The following is an 8236-nucleotide window of genomic DNA, read 5'->3' on the forward strand; positions in this document are numbered from 1 at the left end:
CCCCGGCTCGTTTCCCAACACTAAATCCAGTATAGCCCCTCCCCTAGTCGGGCTAGTTACATACTGTTCTAGCGACCCTTCCATAACACATTTCACAAACTCCTCTCCCTCCGTACCCCCAGCTCTAGGCCCCCTCCAATTCACTCCGCGAAAATTAAAATCACCCACTACAACCACTCTATTCTTCCTGCACCTGTCCAAAATGCCCCTGCAAATGCCTTCCTCCACTGACTTTGGGCTGTTGAGTGGCCTATAGTACACCCCTAGCAATGTGATCTCTCCCTTTTTATTCCTCAACTCCACCCACACTGACTCAATCCCTATCTCTTCCATATCGTCCTCCTTCTGCACTACTGTGATGCTTTCCTTTACTAACAGTGCCACCCCTCCACCTCTCTTCAACCCTCCTCTGTCACACCTAAAGCACTTGTACCCAGGAACATTCAGCTGCAAGTCCTGCCCTTCCCGTAACCACATCTCCGTTACAGCCACCACATCCAACTGCCTCACAAACATCAAGGCCCTAAGCTCATCCGTTTTCCCTGCCACACTCCTAGCATTGAAACAGACACAGTTCAACCCACAAGTGTCTCTCGGAACCACCTTCTCCCTTATAATTTTCCTTTCACCCGACTCTCTCCCAGCCACCTCCCCACCCCCCCTCCCTATTAGTTTAAATCATTCCTGAACACCCCAGCTAACCTCCCCGCTAAGACACTAGTCCCCCTCCCGTTCAAATCCTCCCCACCTCTCCTGTACAATTGCCTTTCTCTCCTAAACACCTCCCAGTGATCCACAAAAGTAAACCCCTCTACCCTATACCAGTCCCTCAACCATGCATTCAACTGCATGATCTCGTCATTCTTAGCCCTGCTCGTACTGGGCAGCAACCCAGACAGTGCCACCCTGGAGGTCCTGCTCTTTAGTTTGGCCCCCAACTCCCTAAATTGCCTATGGACCTCTCCCCTACTCCTCCTTCCTATGTCCCCCTCCCCTACGTGTACTATGACCTCTGCCTGGGTCCCCTCCCCTTTCAAAATTCCCTCTACCCTTTCCATTATATCCTTTACCCCTGCTCCAGGGAGGCAGACCACCATCCTGGAGTCGCGCCCCTGCCCACAGAACCTCCTATCAATCCCTCGGACCCTCCCATCCCCTACCACTATCACCTTACCAGCCCCCTTCCGTCAGTCTCCCCTTCCTTCCTATTTTTCTGTGCCCCTGCCGACGAACCTTGGGGGGCCTCCGGGGAGGCCGGGGGACCCTGACTACTCTTCTTCTTCCTCTTTCCCCTCCTAACAGTCGTCCATCCTCCCTTCTCTTCAGCCCTTGAGACCTCCTCCTGCTCATGGTTCCCAGCCATTATCTCCTCATTCTCCCTAACTAGAAATGCATCTTCCAGCCGCCCCTCGAGTTGCCTGACCCGGGCCCTCAATCGCTGCAGTTCTAAACATTTACTGCAGATGTGTACCTTGGGGACCCGTGACACCACCAGGAACTCCCACATGTGGCACCGGACGCAACTTACATTCCTCCCTATATTCCCTGCCATGTCCCAACCTCCTGTAAGTGCCCAAAGGTAAAAATCTGTCACTCACCTTCTCTAAGCCTACTCTCTCCTTAGCCCAGCGAGCCAAAGCCCTTCTCACTCAGTTCCCACTCACTCCGCTGCCCGCTCCCGACGCTGCCCGCTCTATGCTGCTACCCCTTTTTTATACCCCCCGCTCCCCCTTAACGACTATCCCCTGGCCTAACTTCCGGTACGAAGTAAACTACACTCTAACAAGCCCCGAGAACCGGAAGTAGAGGAAAAAAGCGGTTTTTAATTCAAATCAATCACTCACCACAGCCACCAGGTTCAATGCTCCGGAGAACAATGAGAATATGATGCTGATCATATCCACATAAAATCTCCGGCAGAAATCATTGGGTCGAGATCACCAGAAAGGAGCAATTTTAACACCTCATTATCACACCAGGTGCGATTAGCTAGCTGTACAGAGCTCTACAGAGATGTGACGCCTTTCTGCTTTAGAACCATGGAATCCATACAGTGCAAAAAGAGGCTATTTAGCCCAATAGGCCTGCACCCACAACAATACCATCGGTGCTGCAAATCCTGCGCTGCAGCAGTGACGCAGGCCATCTTCAAGTTTATCTGGAGATCAAAGATGGATCGCGTCCGGAGGGAGGCGTTGCACAAATCTCCAGAGAACGGAGGGAAAGACGTTCCCAACGCTGCCCTCATCCTGATGGCCACCTTTGTGAGCGGCTGCATCAAGCTGTGCGTAGATCCTCGGTACACCAACAGCAAGTGCCACTACTTTTTGAGGTTCTACCTGTCCCGAGTGTTGCGAAGGATGGGTCTGGCCACACTGCCGTGGAACGCTCCGAGTAGTTGGACCGTCCCGCAGCACCTGTCCTTCGTGGAGGAATTTTTCCGGGAACACTCCCTTGACCACACGGCGATTAAGCAGTGGTCAGCGCGTAACGTCCTTGGGGCCCTGAGAGAAAAGGAGACGGCGGATCCTGTCGGATGGTTCCCTGAGCAGACTGTCAGTGTCATCTGGCAGAACGCCTCATCACCAGAACTGACAAACAAGCACCAAGACCTGGCTTGGCTGGTGGTGAGAAGGGCACTCCCCATCAGATCCTTTATGCACGCTCGAGGCCTCAACATCACCGCACGCTGCCCTCGAAGTGGCTGCGGGGCTGACGAGACGGTCGCACACGCCCTTGTGGAATGTGCCTTTGCAAAGAAGGTCTGGAGTGAGATGAGGTGGTATTTGTCGAGGTTCGTCCCGAGCAGCTCGGTGACGCAGGACTCTGTGCTCTACGGGTTGTTTCCGGGAACGCACACCAAGACAAATATCAACCGCTGCTGGAAGGTCATCAACTCGGTGAAGGACGCACTTTGGCCCGCCCGAAACTTGCTGATCTTCCAGCTGAAAGAACTGTCCTCGGCCGAGTGTTGCAGACTGGCACATTCCAAGGTCCAGGACTACGTGCAGAGGGACGCGCTGAAGCTTGGGGCAGCTGCTGCAAAGGCACAATGGGGAAAGGCCACAATATAAGGCCTTTTAACGGAAGCAGACCGAAGGCCCGGGAACTGCAGAATACCCTTGAACTGCGTAACTGTGTGCCAATCTGAGCAATAGCGGCACACAGTAATTTATTGAGTAATTTATAGTTTTAAGTATTGAAATGTAATGATTGTAATTTGTACAAATCTGTAAAAATGTTTTGATTCGGCATTGTTTGCAATTCAAAGCCATGTAGATTTGCAATAGTTTATTTGAGATTTTTATGAATGAAGTATATTTTTGGAATAAAAAAAAACCATTGCTTCTCGGCCTCTTGGCTAAGATCAAGTATAGTATCAACATGCTGCACTTGGTTGAAGTCATTAGGTTACATTTCAGCTTCATTTGAAGCAACTTTTTTAAAGCAGCATCTCGGCCTTTTGGCTAAGATGCAAATCAGATCACGCCTTGGAGGAGGAGCTACACCTACTCCAATCGGCTTGGATCATGTAGATCAAGCCCAAGACAGGAGGTGAGAGCCCTGTCTTATCAGCTTGGATTGGGAATGTCCCAACTTGTTGGGACACTGAATTGGATTTAATTTGACTTGATTGGATTGGAATAAAGTTTAAAAAAAATACCACCCAGGTCCTACCCCTGTAATCCCACGTATTCATCCTCCCAATGCCCCCTGAAACTAAGGGTCAATTTACCATGGTCAATCAACCTACCCCGCACATATTTTGAGTGTGGGGGGAAACCGGAGCACCCAAAGGAAACCCATGCAGACACAGGGAGAAAATGCAAACTTCTCACAGACAGCCACCTAAGGCCAAAATTGAGAGCCCGGGTCCCTGTGCCACGATGCTGTAATTTTAGTTCCACATTGCTGGCCCATTTATTATCTGAGTCTCTGGAGGATATGGCCTCTTTAGAAATACTTCAATATAAAAGGAAAATTAACTTAATATTCCCATTAACAGGTATATTGCACCAGAAAAGGAAAAACATCCAACTGCAACTGTCAAGTTCAGTAAACTTTTTTTATTCATTCGAGGGATATGAATGTTACTGGCTGGCCGGCCTTTATTACCCATTCCTAGTTGCCCTTGAACAGAGCCGTTTTCTAGGCCATTTCAGGAGGTAGTTGAGAGTCAACCACATTGCTGTGGCTCTGGAGTCAGATGAAGGCCAGTCTCGGTGAGGACAGCAGATTTCTTTCTCTGAAGGACATTAGTGAACCAGATGGATTTTTCTGACAATCAAAAATGGTTTCATGATAATCAGTAGATTCTTACTTCTAGATTTTTTTTATTGAATTCAAATTCCACCAACTGACATGGCAGGATTCGAACCTGGGTTCCCAAAATTTTAGCTGAGTTTCTGAATTAATAGTCTAGCGATAATATCACTAGGTTGTCACCTCCCTTAATTATTTATTTATTTGTTTGTTCGTCACAAGTAGGCTTACATTAACACTGCAATGAAGTTACTGTGAGAATCATCAGAGGATGAACAACTTTGTTCTCCATGAGCTGGTGGTTGAACTCAGCGAAGCCCGGGACGCAAAATAGTCAACAAAAAACAAATTGGCAGATATTTGGCATCTCAACCTCCTCTGGGAATGATTTTCGGATGAGGCGCATGCTTCTGATTAACAACTGGTTATAAAATATCATTGGAACAAGGCCCATGGTCATCTAACTAATCCAAATGCACTGGAGTCTGTTAAGCTAATAAACTTGAAAGGTAGCACAGCTGAAATAAATTGAAAGTCAGCCAAGAGAAAAAAAACAAAAGATCAGACAATTAAAAGTAAAACTAATTGATACAAAAAAGGATTGAAACCAGAGCACTAATCAAAGTGCTGACTGAGCTTTTATTTCAAAGTTGAAAGAATGAGTTTTGAAAAGTTAGCAATTGAACAGAAAGATTGTGAATAATTGAAAATTCATGTCGGATTGGGGCGAAATTTCATTTTCACCACACAGGTAATAAATTGGTGGAGCAGATCACTCAGCCACTATGGAACTAGTCTTCATTCCATTGATGTTTGAAGAATCCTACATAGAAACACAATTAGGCCTTCATGTCTTTAAAAACCTTTGTTGGTTTCTCAGACCTCATTCAGCATTCAGGTCCTTGGAACGATTCTTGCAAGACCACTCTCAAACTCAGAGTAATATTTATTTCCTGATTTATCTGTAGGGAGTGGGAGACATTTGTCTCATTTGTTGCCTTGCTGTAGATGTCCTGAGAGGATGTTGGGGCATTCTTCTCAAACAAAGATTGTTGAAATATTGGGAATGTTTTTTTATAGTGGAGTGGTTTGCTAGAACAGTTCAGAGAGTCATCCATAGAGAAGGAGACTGGAGTCATACTTAGGTTGGAGCAGGAATAGTTGGCAGGTTCACCTCTCTGAGGAGCATGAGTTAACCGGCAGGGCTTATCGGTGGCATGGTGACACAGTGGTTAGCATCACTGCCTCACAGTGCCAGGTACCGAGGTTCGACTCACGGCTTGGCTTACTTACTGTCTGTCCGGAGTCTACATGTTCTCCCCATGTCTGTATGGGTTTCCTGTGGGTGTTCCGGTTTCCTCCCACTGTCCAAAGATGTGCTGGTTAGGTGTATTGGCCATGCTAAATTCTCCCTCAGTGTACCTGAACAGGCACCATTGATGGCGACTTGGGGATTTTCACAGTAACTTCATTGCAGTGTTAATGTGCACCCCCTTGTGACACTAACAAATAAATTTTTAAACTTTGTAAGAATCCAGTGGCCTATGTGATCATGTTTTTTCTTGCTAAGAGTCTAAAAATAGGTAGATCTTTTGAATTCAATCTTTATTATTTTCCCATTCCTATTGCTGTTATACCACCATGGTACGATTAGCTTCCACAGAATTGTCCAACATACAGATGGCACCATTCAATACCTAGGCAGCTATGGACTACTGGAGCTAAAGATGGCCTCAGTGGTGATGTTCAGACTTTAAATAATGTGTCAACACATACTTTGCAGGCTGAAACTTTATGAGCTCGATTTTACCATTTTCATTCTAAGTGCTGAATCTGGACGTAATGCAGAACCAACCTAGAAATCTGCTTGCAGGCGCTGCCATACACACTTAGCCTGAACTGTGGGTCCCATTCGCGCTGTGGGCAGGGCTTAGCGCACCCAAAAAGATCGGAGCTCTGAACTGTATGCACACTTAGAAAAAATTTGAAAAAGCGCACTCGTGTCAGATCGCTGCCGGGCCACAGAAAGTGGAGAAAGCAGCTCCCTAAGCGAAAAGCGGGAGCAATGACTCCCATAGACACCACCTCCACCCCTACAACATCACGATCCCCATTATCTACCCCCCCGCTACCCACACACATCACTGTCCCCCTTATCCACCAACCCCCCTGCTACCCACACACATCACTGTCCCCCTTATCCACCAACCCCCCGCTACCCACACACATCACTGTCCCCCTTATCCACCAACCCCCCCGCTACCCACACACATCACTGTCCCCCTTATCCACCAACCCCCCGCTACCCACACACATCACTGTCCCCCTTATCCACCAACCCCCCGCTACCCACACACATCACTGTCCCCCTTATCCACCAACCCCCCCCGCTACCCACACACATCACTGTCCCCCTTATCCACCAACCCCCCCCGCTACCCACACACATCACTGTCCCTCTTATCCACCAACCCCCCCGCTACCCACACACATCACTGTCCCCCTTATCCACCAACCCCCCTGCTACCCACACACATCACTGTCCCTCTTATCCACCAACCCCCCCGCTACCCACACACATCACTGTCCCCCTTATCCACCAACCCCCCCGCTACCCACACACATCACTGTCCCCCTTATCCACCAACCCCCCCGCTACCCACACACATCACTGTCCCCCTTATCCACCAACCCCCCCGCTACCCACACACATTACTGTCCCCCTTATCCACCCTTGCTACCCAGACCGATTGCCACCCTTAACCCCTCGCTCCCCCTCCAATCACCTGCAGAGTGGCCGCAGAACCCCCTGTACCCACCACGCCCCCACCAAAGATCCATCTGCTCCCCCACCCCCACCAGTGGGTGATTGGGCCTCCCTTCACTCCCCCCAACTCGAGATAAATCTTACCCGCCTCCCTCCTCCCCCCACCCCCAGCCAACGATTTGGCCTCACCCCACTCCCTCCCGACAATGATCTGGCCTCACTCACCACCCCCCAGGGGAATGTCTGACCCACTCCCTCCTCCCTCCCCACCAGACGATGGTTGGTCTCCCCCCCCACCACCGCCCCCCACCAGAGATACATCTGATCCACCTCCTCCCCCACCCACCCCCCCCGAACCAGACAACGATTTGGCTCAGCCCCCTCCCCCCTCAATCAGAGAATGATCTGAACCCCCCCCCCCCCCCCCACCCCCCGCCTCACTGATCTGAGTCAGGGGGCCGCTGGAAGCACTGAACTCACCTCTTCAGCAGCTGGAGCGCCTGTTTCAAGCTTTTATTCAACAGGTCCATTCCATCACGGTTCCAGATTGGTGAAAGCGGTGGTAAAGGGGGAAATGCTGAATAAGTTGGGCGGGCAGTTTATTAATTCAATTTAAATGCACGCAAATACATTTAAATCGCTGCTGCGCCCATTTTGGGCGTGAAGCGGATCGCTGCCATTCCCAGGTTTCGATAGAGTGGCAATCTGAGCAGGCACGGATCGCGTTAATGGCCTCATGCCCGACTTTACCATGTTTCCGTTCCTGAAAACTGGCGCAATGCAACGGTAAAATCGGGCCCTATGCGTGGTCTGGAATTTGATTTGGTTGAGGCTGTTGTTTCTGAAGGAGCCAAGAGGGCTGCTGGACATTACGTAGGGCTGGATTTTCCCCACGGACTTTAGGACCACAAAGTTAGGATGAAATAGGGGTTCCAAGCCTGCACTTGTAGGCTGTAAGAAAGGTAGCACAATCTTCCAAAAGGCAGCCTCCTATTTGGTTACCTGCACATTCGCCATCCTATTGAGTACAGCAGGAAGGGCATCCCTTGATGCCAGAACAATCAGAAGGCCAATTGCTCTGAAGCCTTGGGCAGCCCCAGTAGGGGCAGGTTGGGAATTGCGGGTTTGCCTCCACAAGGAGGTACTCTTGCTGGCCTGCACAGCAGTGAGTAAATAAATTACCCTCTAACTCCTCACTTCCGTTGA

At 49.6% G+C, this 8236-nt stretch overlaps 1 pseudogene; it reads left to right on the forward strand.

Annotated features, from left to right (window-relative positions):
* Nucleotides 1-3341: 3341 nt before the first annotated feature.
* On the forward strand, nucleotides 3342-3484 carry LOC145349621 (U2 spliceosomal RNA; annotated as a pseudogene).
* Nucleotides 3485-8236: the final 4752 nt, after the last annotated feature.

This window comes from Carcharhinus amblyrhynchos, chromosome 10 (assembly GCF_965287045.1).
Source record: "Carcharhinus amblyrhynchos chromosome 10, sCarAmb.v2.hapA, whole genome shotgun sequence".
Classification (NCBI taxonomy): Eukaryota; Metazoa; Chordata; class Chondrichthyes; order Carcharhiniformes; family Carcharhinidae; genus Carcharhinus; species Carcharhinus amblyrhynchos.